We start from the raw sequence: 19,381 nt of genomic DNA on the forward strand, positions 1-19,381 counted from the left end.
TTTATTCGTTAACATCCCCATTCCCCTCACGCAAACCTTTTTTAAATCTCTCAGATCTCTGCTGGTTTACCTGGTTTGGGCGGGCGGACAGGCGCGTGTCTCGTGGGTCCTGCTGACACTTCCAGTGCGACAGGGCGGCCTGGGAGCCCCAGATATGCAACTGTATGCATGGAGCTCTCAGGCTCAGTTTCTCCATCACTGGGTACACCTGACTCCGTTTCAGCCCCATGTGGATGTAGAGACAGATGCTACGGCGCCTGTCCCTCTGCAAGTACAGTTATATCAACCCTACAAGCATTCCAGGGATGGCATAGATACAGTGGAGACCCTGCGGTGGGCATGGAATGAGTTGAGGAAGAGGGCCGGAGCTCCTATACTGTATGACCCCTCTATACCCCTGGAGCACAACCCTATGCTACCTAACATAGGCGGTACCATAAGCAAGACCGTTGCCCAAAAATTGAACTTGTGCACGTTTGCAGACCTGTATCCCGGGGAGGTTTTCTGGCCACCCCCGGTCCCAGGGGAGGGACACACGGTACCATTCTCCGAACTCTTTGTGTATTATAAACTCCGGGGCCGCATGCCGATCTTTACATGACACTTTCCCGAGCCCCCCGCAAACCATGCCTGCATTAGAGAACGTGCTTAAAACGGCTACATCACACAGACTAATCACTTGGATCTATAATCATATGCAAACCTCAGCCCCCGTGACACAGCCACCGGCCTTCCTGCCATGGAATGAAGAACTTCAAATTCCGCTCACAGAGGACCAGTGGGCCTACTGTTGCTGCCAGCTCACAGCGCTGTCCCCTAACTATAAACTTTGTTTATTACATTTTAAGTTCTTACACAGATTTTACAGGACACCAGTAGGGCTGCACTGTATGGGGCTGAAGGATGATGACAGCTGTTGGAGATGCGGTTTCACTGCAGCATCCTTTTTAGGTCTCGCTGAGCCCCAGCGCTTGCGCTGGCTCGAAGAGACATTTTATATGTGGGATTTTCAAAGTGCTGCTGGCTGGCCTAACGCTTGCGTTCACGCGATCGTGCACGCGCGCAGCCGGCCGCCAGCAGCACTTTGAAAACTCGTGTGCGTCATCGCGATCACTTTCGCTTTCAGAGCGATCGCGATGACGCACGCGCACACACAACTCCTCCCCGTGTAATTCTTTTCCGGCCGTAGCCGGGAATTGCCTGTGAGTCAGTTTCCTTCACCACTAGCTTTCTTTTTTGCTCCTCGGCGTATTGGCAACATTGTATCATTCTCTCCGCTCTGAGCCTCCTGCTGGAAGTTGCTACTTTGTTTCCAGAGCAGCGCGGGTAGCTTTTTCCTTTGCCGATCCGCTCCGTAGGCAATTTAAGAAACATTGTTTTCAGCCCGACGCTTGCCATTCTTGTTTTCTGTGGATGCGAGACGTCACTTTTTTTTCGGTGTGAAGTGAGCAAGCCTGGCTCTCCCGGCCTCCAGCTTTCTCCTTCACTCCTCCGATGGCTCCATGGGGTGAAATGGGGGCGCTTCTTTTCTCCTGACGGGCTGTTCTTGTTCCTGCTGGTCCGAGGGTCATACTCTTCTCTCAAGTTGTTCCTGGGACCCTACTCATTTACCCGCGTCAAATCTAGTGAAGTCCTAAGCGGAGCGGATAGGAGCTGAACAGCGTTGAGACCCGTGCTGAGCATGTCCCTAGCGCCGCCCCTTCTAGGGGCGCTGCTGCTGGCAGCTGCCCTCCCCATAGGTAAGGGTGCTGAGGAATAAGGGGCGCACTGCAGGGATTAGACCCCAGCTCCAAATGTGCATCTCTGTGCCCTCCCTGCACATACCAGTCGCCTTAAACTATGCTTAGACCGGTATACAGCTCATGCACCACCCCCGCACCTCCACCCCATCTTCTGGTCTCTGCTCAGTCGTCCCTGCACCCCCGACTAATGCCACTGCTCCTCCCCGTGTGTTGTAACTGTTCGTCTGCTGCCAGGATAATCTGACATGCTCTAACCTCCCGTCTTCTCTGTCACTTCAAGGCGTCCATGCTCACATTCTCATTCCCACTCGTAACTTGGTTTCTGCATAGCATTTCATCTGCAATTTATTTTCTCTCCCCTCTCAGCTGTCCCAAAATCTAGCTCATGTATTGTTTTAACCTTAATGTCATTACTCTACTCCTCCATGTTGCAGTACTTTACTGTGCATGTTCTGTCACCTTTTGCCTCCTCTTTCTTTATCAGCTGTACCGCTCCTATATCCCTTTCCATTGATCTTCCCGTTTCAACACTTCCGTTGTCTTCGCTCCCCTCCTTGTTGGGTGACTCAATTTGTAAACCAAAATACCCCCAAACATACAGCTGGAAAAACACACACCAATTGTCACATCGAAAGCAATATACTGCACGTGTAATTTATCAAATATCCACCATAAAACATGCACATATGTTGTAAAAAAATCCTGTGCCCTTTGCTGCCCCGTGCAGCTGACGTACTGAATTGATCTCTGGATGGCCTTATTAACAAGAACTCTATCACCATCGAAGCTAGCACTAGAAAATAACTCCTTTTGCCCAAACTTTGCAATTTTCTGTCCAGAGCTCTGTCTGAAAGCTGTAGTGTTTTAGATGAGAGACAATGTGCACCTCTGGACTAAAGTTTTGTCAAAGCAGATCTCAGTGCCAGGACTGATTCTACTCACATCACACAGCACCACAAGGCCTTCCATTGCCCTCTCCTAAGGAGGGACAGTGCGCACAGAAGTGCGAAGAGCTGCCTGCCCTTCTCTGGAGGCTTACTTCACTCTACTATAAATGGGACAGAGCCAGGACTTCTCAGCATTACTACTTAAATAGGACAGTTCCAACACTTCCTAGCAGGGCTGCTCGAAGTTAATTTCGGGGTTAGTGGCACTTCTTAAAGGTATGTTAATTTAGGGGCGCTGTGCAGGTACTTTTCAGCGGGGTTGCATTGCATTTACTGAGACAGGTTCAGTGCTTCAAAAAAGGAATGCCATCTTTCAATGGAGAGGCTTTAGACCATAGAATCCGTAGTTTAACACTTTACTAAAGCATTTACACCACCCCTCAGCATTGCTTCTATAATTTGCTTAGGACGTTACTGGCACATTTAAACAAGCATTTGCAATGCAATAGGTTTCGCATTTATACGAGTTTGAGCTATTGGCATTGTAAATGACGATGCTCTTTATTTAAGTTTGGTTTTTTAAAAACATAAATAAAAGGCACTGTCATTTACAATGCCAATAGCTCAAACTCGTATAAATGCGAGACCTATTGCATTGCAAATGCTTGTTGTAACATGTTATTGCTTTTGTTTGTACAGCGTGAAGGATTGGGCGGCGCTTCTGCCGCTCCTCACCAAGAGGCTGACAGAATTGAAGGAGGCACAGTTCCAGATGGTGCGGCAAGGGGTGGTAGTATGGAGATGTGCGTGGGAGTCGGAAGGACTGTAACCAGGGGAGCATGAGGGGAGCACTGGTGGTGCTGGATGTAGGAGGAAAGCCGCCTGGCCTAGGGAAGGTTTGTGGTAGAAGTGTTCATTGATGAACGTTTTATCCCGACAATTAGGGCCCAAATGTATCAAGTCTTTGCACTCTCTTTGCAAGGCGACGCAAGGGCAACACACAGGCTTCAGTAATAATTACAAAGCTGGCAGGTGCTCCATGGAGTTTAGGCATTTCCGTGCATCCACCTATGGGTTTTGCTGCATTCCCAGATTTACTAAAAAAGCAAGTAAACCTAGGATTATCAAAATGCTACGCCTCGCCCCAGCGAGGCCTAGCGAGGTGAAATATCTATGCTTCTCCTTGTTATTTACTCTTTCAGTCTGTGTCGTGCATCGGAAGAGGAAAATGCCTCTAAGGGCTGTTTCAATCAATCAATCAATAATAACACTTCTATAGCGCGCTACTCACCCGGAAGGGTCTCAAGGCGCTTGGGGGAAGGGGTCCGCTACTGCTCGAACACCCAGGTCTTGAGTTGTCTCCTGAAGGCGAGGTGGTCCTGGGTCAGCCGAAGGTGGATGGGGAGGGAGTTCCATGTCTTGGCTGCTGTTTATGTGCAGGAAGGTATCCTTTCATGCACAAAAGCAATCCTGCTTGTAACACAGGCAACCTTGCACTATGGTGCAGGGGGCCTGCATGCACAAGGCAACACACAGTGCGACAGCGACAAGAGAGAGCAAAAGTGCTCCAAGAGCGACAAGAGAGAGCAAAAGTGCTCCAAGTCGTGGTAAATATGGAGATTTTCTTCTCTCTCCCTTTCACACAACGCTGCGCAGCAACCTTGATTTATGCCCTCCATTGCATAAAAGTTTGGTAAGTATGCCCCTAGGATTTCAGTATTAAAGCTAGTGTGTGTGTGTGTGTATGTGTGTGCTGTGTGTGCAGGTGTGTGTGTGTGTGTTTTTTGGGGGAATTTTCAGAACATGGTAGCGTCTTTGCTGAACTGTGCAGTTGTATATCACATTTATATTTATAGCTATATTACTGTGTACTACTGAGGATGAACCACAAACTCTAATCTTGTTGAAAGACTCTTTCTCGGATATTCCAGTACAATGAGGTGCGCAGCCGTAGCAATGGCCCTAACAGAACGGTTAAAGGATTATATAGCAAGTAATGTACTGGCTGACATATTTCAGTCGCACTCATTTTACATAGTACTCGGTAGATGTTCATGCTTGTCTTGTTTCAGTTCCTCTTTACTATAAAAAAAACTCCTGTTTACAAAGAGGTTTGGTTTATTGTCACAGCAAAGCAATTTGGAAATCTGATAACCTTTATCTCTTATATTAGGCATACAAGCCCTCTCCCGGAAGGGACTGCTGTGTCCGATAGTGGATAGTGCAATGAGCTGCAAACAAATCCATCTTAACCTGGGGAACACACGTACCAGAATCTCTTCAAAATACATGGGCCTGAAGTCTCCATGTAATTGCAATTCCTTTTCTACTATCTAGGGTGAAATTCTCCCCTGGGATACTACATTCCCATTGCCACAGAGGTCGCACATTTAGGTCCTGAAATTCCGGAAGAGTTCACATTAAACTCAACGGAGCACTTCATGTTTCCCAAGGGTTGCGTTCATGTACATTTCTGCATAAATCTTTGAAGACAAGGAATTGTGTCTGAAAAATGTGAAATATGTTGTCTTGAACAATACATCATTGAGGGGGGAAGACCAGTCTGTTTCCCCTTGTTATTTAGGTCACTTATCTCTGATTTCAAACAGCTATGAGAAAGAAGTGTATAATTGTCCAGAAGACCCCATAATCATGGGCTGCAATAGCTTGACTGGCCCTCTATCTAAGGATGATGCCCTCCCCTCTCCTATAGTGCAAGGGTGTCTCCGGGAGTCTAGCATATATTTTGTACTGCAAGGGACAGTGGCGGCTCCTCCGCTAAGGCGCAGAGCATCGGCCCACTGCTTTTCAATAGTAAAAATAAAAAAATAAAAAATGATAATAACTCATTGTTTTTTCCAGCTGCCGTATCTTTGCGGTGCGGGAGGGGCTGCTCTCAGAGCAGGAGGAGGAGTGGTGGTCAGAGAACAGCTGGCACTTATGTTTTTCCAGTTGCAAGCAGGAAAAAGAAAGCAAGCTGCGTCTGCAGTGGCCTTCTTGCTGTGTTGATAGTGAGTACAGGTGGCCCCACACTTGCCTTTGCAGGATTACCTGCAGACTGAATTTATTTCATGTTGGGAAGCGCTGCATTCCTTCTCCATGGCCTCCTCTCATATTTAAATTTTCACTGCACTTCCTACTTAGCCTTTTCTTTCTCTTCCTGTAAGAAAGGACTGCCTCTATTTTTCTTCCCAAGGTAACATGGCAGCATTTTCAGTGATTCCTCAATCATTCTTCTCAAACCAAGATGAAGTGGCCTATGAATGCCGGGACAGTTTCCTGTTTTGGATTATAAAAGGAGGGCTCACCCAGCTCTTCATTTCGCCTCAACAGATACACACAACATCAGTGCTCTATCCCACTTTGGACCTCTGAAGGCCGATCAGATGCAAATGAATGAATGAAGATGTTCTTGTATAGCGCATGGCTACCCGGAAGCATCCCAGCGCTGAATACTGATGCAGATCAAATCAGGTACACCACAGGACCCTTGCGCAGCCAGAACAATTCACTAAGCCCCAGAGGTGATAGCGACACTCCTCACGACCATTTTTAACAATCTCTTCAAAGCAGGCTTTTTCCTAAAGATTGAAAGGTAGAGTCTATTCTGCCTTTACTAAAAAAGGCTAACTTAGACACTGGTGACCCCAACAACTATCAACCAATAACTTGATTACCATTTCCTGTCAAACTGGTGGAGAAAAACAGTGAATTAACCATCTTCTTAGAAAAAAGCAAGAGTCTGTACTCTACACGCTTCGGTTTTCGAAGTCACCATAGCACCAAACTGGCGCTGATTACAGCCACGGAAGAAATCAGGCAAATGGTAGACAGTGGAGAAATGTGGCCCTGATCCTTCTGGGTCTATCTGCCGCATTTGATACGGTCAACCATGCTCTTCCCATTGATCGCCTTGAATTAATTAGGATCAATTATCACCCACTCAAGTTCCTGACTTCTTTTCTGGCCGACCGCATTCGAACAGTCTCCTTAGGCGATTTCACTTTACCAGCTTCTTCATTATCTTTAAAGTCCCTCAGGGCTCATCCCTGAGCCCCACTTTGTTCAATCTTTATGTTACCCCACTTGCAGCGTTAATTAAATCTTTTGTTTTTTCCCTGGTTTCATATGTGGATGACACACAAATTGTTGTTTCCAATACAAACAATCCTGGATCCACGGCTGCCCAGTTCCACAACTGTATGCTCCATATCGGTAACTGGATGAGCAGTAACAGCTTGAAACTAAACTCCTCAAAAACGGAGGTTCTACTGTTTGGTAACAACCCTTCTTTCTGGTAAAACAAGGGGTGGCCCCAGGAACTGGGGAGTCTGCCTACCCCCAGGGAAAAAGCAAAAAACCTCGGGGTGATTATTGATACTAAGTCATCTTTTGAAGGGCAAATAAATCAAATCACTTCTTCGTGTTTCCTCATTTTGAAAACCTTAAGGAAAGTATTACCTTTCATTCCACATAGCCTGCAAAAGAGTGTAGTCACAACTGATTTCGTCCAAAATAGACTATAGCAATGTATTTGTTTATCAACATTCAAAAACGTGTTTTACATAAGCTACAGACACAACAGAATGCCACAGCTAGACTACTGCTGAGCATGCCAAGCATTCTCAAGCACTCATTCAACTACACTGGCTTCCCATTGATAAACGTATACAGTTCAAGACACTCTGTATTGCCTTGAAGGCACAACATGCTGTTGGCCCAGACTACTTTATACAGCATTTTCATGGAAACATCCCAGCACGCTCACTGCGCTCATCCACAAGTGGAAATCTGGTAGTCCCCAGATTTCAGAAAGCCAACTGGGATGGGAGAGGCTTCATCTTATGCACATCAAGACTATGGAGTTCTCTTCAGATGGAACTAAGATTCAAAACAAACTTACTAGAGTTTAGGGAAGATCTAAAAACGTGGCTTTTTTCGAAATAATTTTGCCATTTTCGGAATCTTCGCTGCCTGTTCAGTTTCTGCTTAGCGCATAGATACCCCCGGGTGATTGTTGCGCTTTATACATTTTATTTTTAGTTCATTTCAACGCTCTCTAAATCATTTTTCATTGCGTTTCTCACATCCTTGTTTCTTTTCATCCAAGTCTTTTCTCGAAGCTTTTCCCCTTTATTCCTTGCAGGGAAGAGTGGGCTCGCTAACTTTAAGAAAAGGCGGAGACATCAATAGACAAACCTGCTCCATGACTCCTGCACTCTTTATGTGGCATTATCAGAGTAGGGCGCTTCTAAAAATCCGCGCCTTGAAGACCTCTTTTCATGTCCAAGGCCCTTGCCTTGGACAGCAAGTGCATCTGGAACTGCAACCTCCTCTGTAATCTTTCAATGACGATTTCTAGCTGTTCCCTTTAAGGACACATAACACCCTCTGGTATTTCTTGAAAGTTTAAGGTTTAAAACAACAATCCTCTCCTTAAATCCATATTAATTTATAGGTAAAAGTAGAACATGACCCATTCAGCTTTTAAAACTATGGCCCTTGTTTGAAACGTGGCGGTTGTCGCGTCTGCCAGATTTTAAGTGTATTTTGCCATTTAAAAGTGAATTCTCACTGACAGTTAACAAGGGGTGAAGCTGTGCTGGTACAGCCTAGAGAGGAACTCTTGGATCTGAAGTTGCTTTGAGCTGTGTGCAAATAAGAGGAACCTTTTCTTATTTTGTATGTTCTATAGGGCAGTACCTGACATCCAGTTCTACATTCGCTCAAGGAAGTTTCCGACAGGTTATGGCATACATTTGCTAATGGTTCAGTGGCCGTCACACGGTACTGTACAATTTTAGGCATTGACCTTGGGCTTACTTAGTGATGAGTATATCAACTCAGCACTGTCGGCAGTGCTTCTCTGACTGCCATTGAAGGTTAGCGGTCTAGTCTTGATGAGAGACAGGCATAAAAACGAGGGCACTGAGTGGAGACTTTCAAATCCCCCCTACTTGCTTGTTGGAGTAGGTGCTTCCATTTGTGCACAAATCCTGCTGCTAGATTGTAATAACTGTGGGCACTTTATTCAAAACTGAGTCACTTTAGTGAAAAACATTATCTTTTTGCTGCATTTTAACCCTGAACTGAAGTGAATTTGAATTTGTATGGGGGATATGAACTGTATTTGAGGGGCATTTTTTAAATCCTTTTTAGTTGAATTTGAGGGACATTCAATCAGAATAATGAATTCACTCTTGAGGGGCATTTCTTTTTTAACTAAATACACAGCACAGTCGGCAGTTGGGAGTTAAGCCACACCAGCCAACCAGGAAGTTTGTTTCGACTTCAATTGAAGGTAAGCAGTCTATTCATGATAGACAGGTAGAAAAATAAGGATTCTGCGTGGCCACTGGTTAGAGCGTTAAAGCCAAGCCGGCCTGTGCCCATCCGCACCCAAACGGGTCCAGGGACCTGGGACTCAGGCCGTTGTGATCCTGAAAAATCAATAAGAATATCGTATTCGCAGGAATCATTTCTAGTGCTAGGTACATCTGTCAGACACAATTCAGCCCTTTGCATTGTAGGATTACCAGGTCACTTAGAGAGCCCTTTTTTCTGAAAGTTGTAAATTGGTAGGCTGGCCCCCCAAGGAGCTGCCCCTTTTATTGCCAACATTAGCAATAAAGCCACAGGTCTAAAACTAAGTTGTTTGTACTTTATTGCTAGATCTTTACCCAAACACTGTATTGAAATTTGAGACATGATTAATGACTCGAACTCTGACCTGGTTTTGATCACCGATTAATGATCATACCCTGCCTGAAATGTAGATCTGTGTGCCAATAGGTTACAAAATCTTGAAATGACAGAACAGGTCACCAAGGAGACGGAACTGCCGTCACATTTAAAAACAGCTTCACATGTTCAATTGAACTCAGTTCTACCTCAACAGAATGCACATTTCTAGCATTCCAACCCTCTTACAAAGAGAGAAGATTGCTTGGAGGCATGGAGGTATGGTGCTGTATAGAGCTCAAGGCTACAATCCTTCAAAATCTGCTCATCTAAACTCCTAGCTGTCTCCTTTAATTCTTAAACATGAAGAGTACTATGTGGTTGGAGACTTCAATTTACATCGTGAAAACCCTGAAGATCCAATATGGAGATGTCTGGAGAGTGACATGCACATCCGTCATCTTGAAACAATGGATCTCTGGCCCAACTCAAATTGCGGGCACACACTGGACCTATAATTTACACATTTTGAGTCCACCTCAATCCAAAACATTAATCCGCTACTTTGGACAGACCATTCATTGATTATTTTCTCACTCACATTGCCATTAGAGCAAAATAGAAATAATAATGCTTCACCCTTTCCCAAAAGAATGTGGAGTAAAATAAACACAGAGTAATCTTTAAACCAATTTATCCTACCTAGCAAAGGTTAATTTTACAAATACGAACTCCCTAAATAATTGCGCCCCTCTGAAAGCAGTCAAATCTCGGCGAACTTCACCATCTGAAAAATGGTATTCACCAGGGTTAAAATCAAATAAAAAGAACTGGAAATCACTAGAGAAAGCTTGGAGGCACTCCAAATGCAACAATGATCATCAAAAATGAAAACAAGGGATGAACAACTATTAGCCCTTAAAAGAGCCAAAAGGATTACTTCATTAAGGAACTGGAAAAAAATAGCTGTTCTTCTAAAGGACTTTTTAAAATCATAAATTATCTTTCTCAACCAGTATGCTTATCACAGGGGGAACTGGAAATATAAATAGCAGTTCTTCTAAAGGACTTTTTAAAATCATAAATGAACTTTCTCAACCAGTATGCTTATCAGAGGCAAATACCCCCTCTGCCATTGACTGTAAAGAAAGTGACAATTTCTTCACTGAGAAGATTAACAGTATTTGCACAACTTTTAAGAACCACCCCCATTTAGATGAGACCTATCCTTGTTTACCGCAGAATACCTTGATGCTTGGAAGTAAGCATCAATACTCCCTTTAGCCATAAAATCGGGCAGAGACTTTACAATTCTTTCAAACTACCAACCTATTTTATGGCTTCCCTACTCCTTGAAAACTCTAGAGAGGCTAGCTAATACCCAGCGCAATGCCTTTCTCGAAAATATTAACTTATTAGACCCTTCTCTGTTCTGATTTAGAACTAACAACAGTACTGAATCTATTTTGCTTGCTGTACTTGACAATATCAGACTAGAGGTAGATCCGAGCAAGGCCACAGACCTGATCTTACTTGATCTGTACGTGGCTTTTGACACGGTGTCCAACTACCTACTGAGGAAAAAGAAATTGAGTTGGGGATTCACTCTAAAGTTCTAAAATGGTTCGGCTCTTTCTTGAGTATGACAACTCAATCTGTGCAGCTGGACACCTTTAGGTCATCTATTGTACATCCAAATGTCCTCTTGACTCCTCCTTGAGCCCTGTACTTTTCAATGTGTATGTCTCATCCATTGCGAACATTGTCAGAAAAAGGGGATCCAAAATCAGTTTTTATGTGAATGACACCCAACTCTTCTGCTGGATTACCATGGATTTTGTGCAGAACCATAGTCCAGGCTCTGGTTACGAGTTAATTGGACTACAGGAATGTGTTTTATGTAGACATGGTGAAGTATCAATGTTCCTGTCATCAGGCAATCCAAAATGAAGCAGCAAGGCTCATTTGCAATAAAGATATGTTCAGTGCAGCCTCGGACTATGAAATGTATCACTTTCTAGCATGCACTCAATGCACTTTTTAGGTCTCTCCGAGACATGCAGTATACACTTTAGTGTGGAAGCTTCGTTTAAGCTCCGCCCACTCTCCACCCATCATTTTTATTGGCTTAAGTCAGTGAATGCAGCCTTCCAATTGGCTTAAGGCTTCTTAGTCCCGCCTCATGACGATTATGTCGTCATGTGTATCCTTCCAAGGCTATTGGCCCCTTTACTCTCCGCACTTTGTTCTGGCCGGCGCCTAATCACAACGGTGCGCACGTGATGACGTGCTCTCTTCCTGGTTTTTTACCTCGAGGCAAGCGTGTGATGAGTGGATGCGTGTATGTGTGTGCGAGGGTGCAGGAGTGGACGGATGGCGGATTTCGCCAGGCAACCCGGGATGTTTTTCTTTTCCGCTGCCCGGGAGTCAGATACCCGAGCCGGGAACCGTGACGTCAGCCAGGAATGAGGGAGATAGGCGGGGAGGTGGCAGTAAGCAGGGAACCCGGTTCGAGTCTCGCATTGGCTCACCATCTTGAAATCCTGGGCAAATCATTTAATATCCCCATGCCTAAAAATACACAAAAATGAATTTGTTCTTGTGTGATGTAAGCAACTAGTGCTCATATAAATCCCTTCGCATACTTCCAGGTCGAGTTCGCACTACATAGCCTAGTCCTTCCTTTATTTCTTTAACCAATAACATTTCTCTTCCCTGAACGAGGCTTGGAACGCACTTCTCCCGTGAGACGTTTCTGCCAGCTAGCTTAGAAAACCCCTGCCCACACGATTTAATCTGTGCTAAAATGAAAAAAATAGTGAAATAATCCCACTGTAAAATGTGCTCCATCACGCCACATATTCACTTTTGTGCTGCATCGTTTAGTAAATGCTGAAGCACAATTTGCTGCTCCATTGCTGCCTCATTGTAGTGCCTTGAACAGCCTACGGGAGTAAAGAGCGTCATGCATCGCTACCCTTGGCGATGTGTGCAATGCAGTGTACAGTTGTGTGTGTCCTTCTATCTCGAGCCCGCTGCTCCTAAAGTGTGCCCAGCCTCGGGTGTCACCCTCGTTCTCTCATCTAACTTCTTCTTAGTGCCTAAAAAGAGGCTGGGAATTTCACGTAAGAACGAGTCACTCATAAAATACACGAAACAAATATTTAATAACTAGATTATTCAGGCGCTGGCGCGTGGTTTGCAAAAACCACCCCACACCGGACACTGTAACAGACTCCTTTGAGCATAGCGTCAATTTGGAAATAATCACAAGCTAAAAGGCAGCTCCCCCGTACCTCACACTGTCCCACCAAGAACGGATTTCACCCTTGGGGACTTGCTATTGGTCCGTGCGCGAGTGTAAAAAGAGGTTGTATCCAAAGCCCACACCAGTGCCCTGGTGTCAGCAGTAGCACACTGAAGCTGGGCTGTGTGGGCGCTGGGCAGTCTCCGAGGTCCTTCATACAACTGCTGGCACTGGGGGAGCAGGGCACGAGGATGCTTCAATAAAGTAGGAGCCAATCAGAAGAGATCCCGTGCACTTGAGCGACGTCCGTGAGTTTGCCCAGCCTGTAACAGCCGCTCGAGGTAGGTGACTTTATATGGGTTAAAGGGGCCCGTGCCGAAAGGGTTCCAGTGAGGTCTCTTTGAATATTGTGCAACTCACTTGATTTTTGTATGTATTTATGTAGCAACAGCAGTATTACATCAATAGATGCTGGACAGAGCAGCAGTCACATGGTACCCACAAGTACTAATGGTTGGGGTGTGTGTAAGGCCTGCCATGGTTACTTACGATAGTTTACCTCCACCTATGAAGGGAAGAAGTGCAACTGGAAACATGCCCTGCTTCAGAGTATGTGTTTCATCTCCCTCCCTCTGATTACTAATTGCAAATATGCTTGAAGTAAAACATATAGGGGCAGATTTATGAGCCCCTTGCGCCACTTTTGCGTCACTTTTCCCATGTTAAAAGTGACGCAAAAGTGGCGCAAGGGGCTCATAAATCTGCCCCATAGAGTTCACCCAACTCACACTTCAAATCCTGGTTTCTGCCCTGTTGGCATTCCTTTTCTGTTCAGAGCCCCCTTCGGAACATTGGCTATTGCGCTGGCCCTTACCCTTCAGTATGGAACCAGTCTTATGAGAGTTGCTGTCTCCCTTTAGATTACAGCCATGTTGTTAGCTGAGGTTGCCGTTCAGCAGGGGATAGCAATTCTAACAAGAAGAAATGTAATGAACTGAAATGAAAAATGGGCTTCCTGTATGGTAAAAATGTATCCATCACCGAGCGACAGTGTTGTCCCAAATATCTTAACAATATTTAACAGTATCGTGATGAATAAAGAAATCTCTAGAGGGTCAAACTTGAGTTCATAAAAATCTATGCGAAATGCAAATGCAGCATGCATATTATCAAGATATCAACGTGACTTCTAACGCGATAAAAAGTTCATCGCATTTCTTCTTTTTAGATGATTCATATAGAGCATTTTTCCAAATTGTCTGCAACCAGTGCATTCTGTGATACCTCTCTTATGCTATGTTATGCTATGTTATGCTATGTGGGATTTGTATAGCTCTCTAATCACCCGTGAGTGTATCCATCTGCTATAATTTCTCATCTTGGATAAAGTGTCGACTTCAGATCTTGTCTGTCCCTTCCTATATGCATGCATAGCCTCTGCCCCCTTTTCTTTCTCTCTCTCTCTCTCTCCACACTTTCTCTATTTCTCTTTCCCTATTGCTTTCTCTATGTCACTCACTCTCTCACTATCTATATTTATCTTTCATTATTGCTTTCTCTCTCTGTCACACACTTTCTCACTCACACACAAACGCGCACCCTTCTTTCTCCTTTCTTCTCTGTCTCTCCATAATCTCGGTTTTCACCAACACACACACATTCGCAGAGTTTATTTCTCTCCATGTATTCCTAAACCAGGTGTGTCACGCTGTTTGGTGCTTACTTTCCCTCCATATTAAACAATAGTTAATGTTTCAGCATCCAGGCTAATATGCTGCGTTATTAAATATATATAAGGTCCTAAAGGCGAGACCGATGCATTGCAAATGCTTGTTACGTATGGCATGGAGTTGTCCACGGCTGGCAGCATTCTGGTCCAATATATTTACCGTTATTCACCAAATGATAGGCACGCCTGCTGATCCTAACCCCCTGCTGGGCTTGATGGGCTACATGAGGGACACCCCAGTTAAGGTCCGTAAATTACATGCGATGCTTCTTCTATTTGCAAAACGCCAAATTGCCATACACTGGGGGCGGAAGGGGATCCCATCCCTCAAGGAGTGGATCCGTGACGTCACATATGGACACTCACAATTGACCACCTTTTGGAGGTTAATACCCACAACGTCCTGACCTACAGACATATGGGAACCATTTGTTACATGGGCTCGTGAACGTAGAGTGGAGAACGGGGATATGCCGACGACCCCCATGGATAAGTGACTTAAGGTGGGCGGCCTGGGAGGACTTCAGAGTCCGGGAGGATGGATGCATACGAGGGGAGGGTAACGTGGAGGGCAAGAGATGCTGTTTTATATACAGGGAACAAACCAGGTATGCATAACCCTGGGGTTGATTATATGGATTTCTTGTCAGGATGACATCTGGACTGTTGTTGACGATTGTGTTCCTTTGTAATAAGACAAATCTAACTTTCCACATGTATTGCAAAGAAGTCTGAGCATGCAAGAAATAACATCTGTAAGTGGCACAGTTTGCAGTGGTACAGATATCTATGTCTTGATTATGTACTGGCTAGTTGTTTGCACTGTTGGCTGTATTGTTTTGAAAATGCCAATAAAAAAAAATAATAATAAAAAAGTTCTGGCCCCTTGGAGGTTATTCCGGCTGCAAAGAACTGCAAAAGAACTACAGAAACCTGAAATTTGATGCATCCACCTTACAGCACCTGTTTTTCCGACACAGCACTGCCGTGCAGGAAGAATTTCCACGAACCACCGCCGTAGAATTGACACAGCGCCTGTCAGGGGATGAAAAATCCGCTGCATGCTGAGTCCAATGCACCGACGTCCGAAATCCGAGATCACCGAACTGACTCTGATGTAGGCCCTTCTGTGTAGATAAAAGAATTGCCACATCATCAACCGCAACTGAGGAAATCGGCTCAGTGCCTGTTTTGCCGTCGCTGCATCGACCTCCAGCGCATCCAGATTTCCACGTATCACACCTGTGCGGCATGTTTTCCAATGCATCACCCGTTGACCAGAATCGGCTTAGAGTAGACACATCGCTTCCCATTTCAGTCCAGATTCGACGCAACACTTCTCCTGCGTGCAGCAGCACTGATGCATCGCCTCCCCTAGGACGTAGGAATTGATGCATCACTGTCTTTTTGTTACGCTTTCCTTCTCTGCAGCTGGTTGTTCTTGTGAATTTTGATTCATCCGAAGGTACATTGTGTAAAATCACGCATCTATAGAGATCTATGGCCAGAATTGCTTGAAACCTTTTAAAAGTGATATCTTGATGTATGTCTATTGGATTGTTGTTGTTTAGGTCTTGTTTGGTTTAGATAAAGATGCTTTATTTTTCTCAACTGGTGTGGTGTCCATTTGTAGTGTTTTCACTGTGTTACTGTGTGTTTTATGTACACATGCTTTACACATTGCCTCTGAGATAAGCGTGTCTGCTCGTGCCAAGCTACCAAGGGGATGAGCAGGGTTATCTAGGTGTGCAACTCCCTTATCCTAAATAGAAGGAAGGGTCCCTACTTGGACAGGGTGCAAACCACTGCCAACTAGAGACTCCCATTTCTAACAGACAACATGTTAAGACAGGTCAGCAGGGGTAAGAGAGCAAGTAAATGCAGTTGAATGGTGGTGACCAACGAGGGGTGGGAACGTAATAGACAAGGTAGGGAAGTGGATTGAAGGAAAACAAATAAAAAGCCAAGAGGTGTCAGCAAAGCAACAGAAGAACTGGGGGTCAGGGACCAACAAGAAGCATGAGGGTTGGGGATTTGAGGAGAAAAGCAGCACATGTAATGAGCAACAGAACTCATGCAGTCCTACGGAGTGCTTCAAGAAAAAAGACATTCCCTGAATGGAAGCAGTGGAAAGATAGCAATCATCCAAACACAAGGATGGTAAACAAACTATGCTCTAGGAGATATACAAACACAAGAAGATCAAGGAAAGGTATCAAATAGGAAGCAAGAAAATAAGATTAACAAGAAATTCAACCAACGATAAGCAATGGGCTAACTAAGAGCCCACTGTAAGTATTGGTATTGTACCCAATAGGTCTTCAACAAGAGACAGTTAACAGCAGTCTGCAGTCTGGTGGGGCCTAATTTGCATTGGTAAACCATATGCAAATCATGTCTCACTCCCTGATGGAAATAGATCCCGATTCAGCATTATGTTTGCAATGATAGAACCTTCATTGCTCATGAGAAGGCCAGTCTTTGTCTGATTTTGAATTCTGTGGTATATTTGGGAAGCACTAGCAGGTCTTGAAGAATATGTGATATGTATTGGTATCCTGGGGCACCTCATTGACCTTAATGGAGGAAGTCACAAAGTCCAAAGTCTCAGTGCTTCTGTGGCATGTCAGGCACAAACAGACCAATAGTAAATGCAAGCCTATCTCCCTCTCATTTGGGTAGAGACAATATTTTCTATATTGGCTCTCCACCCAGTCATTACCACCTGGTAACAGAAATAAGACCATCCCATCAGGGTGGTATTTCTTCTGTAATGAGGGTCTATAATTTCATACAGTCAAATAATTTCTAGCAAGGGCTGTTTAGAATCACACAACTTGATAGGCTGCTAGTCACACAGGAAACAGCCGGTGCTTCTCCAAAGAGGGCACATTGATTACAATGGCAAACATTAGTTCATTTGATGCTGCATGGTGTTTGGAATGTTTTTTTAAATGCAGTCAGAGTATAAACTCATGGGGAAACAGCCATTACAATGCAGCTGTTTCCCCCGCAATGCCATTACATCGCAAGTGTAACAACGCATGTGATGTAACAACGCGTAGCCATTACTACGCGTGTTTTTACATCAAATGCACTGTTACAACGCATGCGATGTAATGCCGATCCACCTCGTTGTGAAGAAACAGAGGCTTTTCCGTTTCCTCACAACGACGTGCACCGCCCCTCGACGTGAAGCAGGAAGCAGGATACAGGAGCAGAGATGGCGACGCTGGAGAGAAACCACGAGGAAAGAGAGGTATGGGTGATTGTGCGTGGGGTCGGAGTAGTGTGCGTAGTGGTTTAGGATAGTGTTGTAGTGTTGTAGTGTTTTATGGTTTAGGGTAGTGTAGGGGTGGGAGTAGTGTGGGTAGTGGTTTAGGGTAGTATTGTAGTGTCGTAGAGTTTTAGGGTTTAGGATAGTGTAGTGGTGTTTGGGTAGTGTAGGGGGTCGTGCTAGGGGTAGTGTTGTAGTGTTTGTGTTGTGTAGTGGTTTAGGGTTTAGTGTAGTGTTCTAGTGTTTGTGTAGTGTAGTGTTTTAGGGTTTAGGGTAGTGTTGTAGTGTGTGTAGTGTTTTACTGTTTAGGGTAGTGTTGTAGTGTTTGTTTGTGTAGTGTTTTAGGGTTTAGAGTAGTGTTGTAGTGTTTGTGTAGTGTAGTATTTTAGGGTTATGTGTAGTGTTGTAGTGTTTGTGTAGTGTTTTAGGGTAGTGTCGGGAGTTGTGCAGGGTAGTGTAGTGTTATTGTAGGGAGAGGACTGGGGGTCGGGGGAGGGTTGTGCAGGGGTAGTGTAGAGTCACTTACCTTGCAAACTTTAACCACTAGTATAGCTTTACCATGCATGCCTTTGCCTTGGAATGGCATGCGTGGTAAAAGCATACTCGTGGTAAAAGGTTGCGATGTAATGGCATGTCGTTGTCATTGACATCCCGTAGTAATACCCGCGTTGTAATGGCACGCGTGGTATTGGTATGCGATGTAATGACATACATTCAACTCATGTGTCCTGGTTACCTTTTTTCAGTGCTGACAAAGACTCTTGAAATATAGCTCCTATATTTCAGGAGCAAGACCACTGACTCATTGTCAGTGAAATTGCTCTCCCTCCCTCGCAGCTCCACCATTAAGTGAGGCCTACCCCCGAACCCCTGCACTCTCGAGTGTTGGTGTTCGAGGCCCTCCTCCACCCTCAGGTTTCACCTGCACCTCATCCGTGGTGTTCCAGTGGACCTCTCTCTCCATTACCTCGCTACGCTTTTTCTCTCCTTTTTCACTCGTTTTTTCCCCTCACTTCTATCTCTGCCCCTTCACTCTCCTTCTGGGTCTTTCCTCCGTTTTCTGTCATTTTCCCCTCATTTCAAGCTCCCCCTTCACTCTCCTTCTGTGTCTTTCCTATGTTTTTCACTTGTTTTTTACCCTCATCTCAATCTCCCCCTTTCACTCTCCTTCTGTGTCCTCTGTGTCTACCCTCCACTCTTTCTTGCACTTTCACTGCCTTAATTGCACTTTGCTCTCTCTTTTTGCCTTTTTCCTTTTGCCTTTTTCAGCCTGTTTTTCCCCACCGCTGCTGCCCCTGCGTCCCCTCCCCCCCAGCACGACCAGTGCGACTGGCTCCATCCAGTTCCCCTCCCCACTCCTTCCTCCCAGCTGTCCAGCCCTCCCCGACCCCTACTTAATGGTGGCCACTGTGCGGCCACGCCGCTGGTGCGCCGAAGGCAAGCCCGTCTGGGCCAGTCCACGACCCGACTGCCACCAGCGCCAGAAACCCTGGATCTCTGCACTGCCAACGCTACGACCCAGCGGCACTCCACGCCCTCAACCCAGGCTGCAACAACAACTGCAAGCTAGCATCACCAGCCAACACCCATGGACCCTTCAGCTGTCACCGCTGCCGGCACACCTGCAGCACCCCGCGACCACGGAGCCAGCTCAACCTGCCCGCAAGAACACAACCAATGTATCCTCCTCAACGTCCGACCCCTCCACAAACACGCCACCGAAATCTGGGACCTTGACAGCACCACCCCGAACGTAGCATTCTTTACCGAAACCTGGACCAACATCACCTCGGGACCGTACATCGCCATTGCCCTTCC

At 45.4% G+C, this 19,381-nt stretch overlaps 1 long non-coding RNA gene across 1 annotated transcript in view; it reads left to right on the forward strand.

Moving 5' to 3' along the window:
- Positions 1 to 11,599: 11,599 nt before the first annotated feature.
- The window catches only part of LOC146834911 (uncharacterized), a 164,805-nt gene continuing 157,023 nt past the window's right edge, over positions 11,600 to 19,381 (forward strand). The window contains exon 1 of the long non-coding RNA XR_014960354.1: positions 11,600 to 12,898. This is a non-coding gene — a long non-coding RNA (uncharacterized LOC146834911). The remainder of the gene's footprint in view (positions 12,899 to 19,381) is intronic.

This window comes from Triturus cristatus, chromosome 4_2, assembly GCF_964204655.1.
Source record: "Triturus cristatus chromosome 4_2, aTriCri1.1, whole genome shotgun sequence".
Lineage (NCBI taxonomy): Eukaryota > Metazoa > Chordata > Amphibia > Caudata > Salamandridae > Triturus > Triturus cristatus.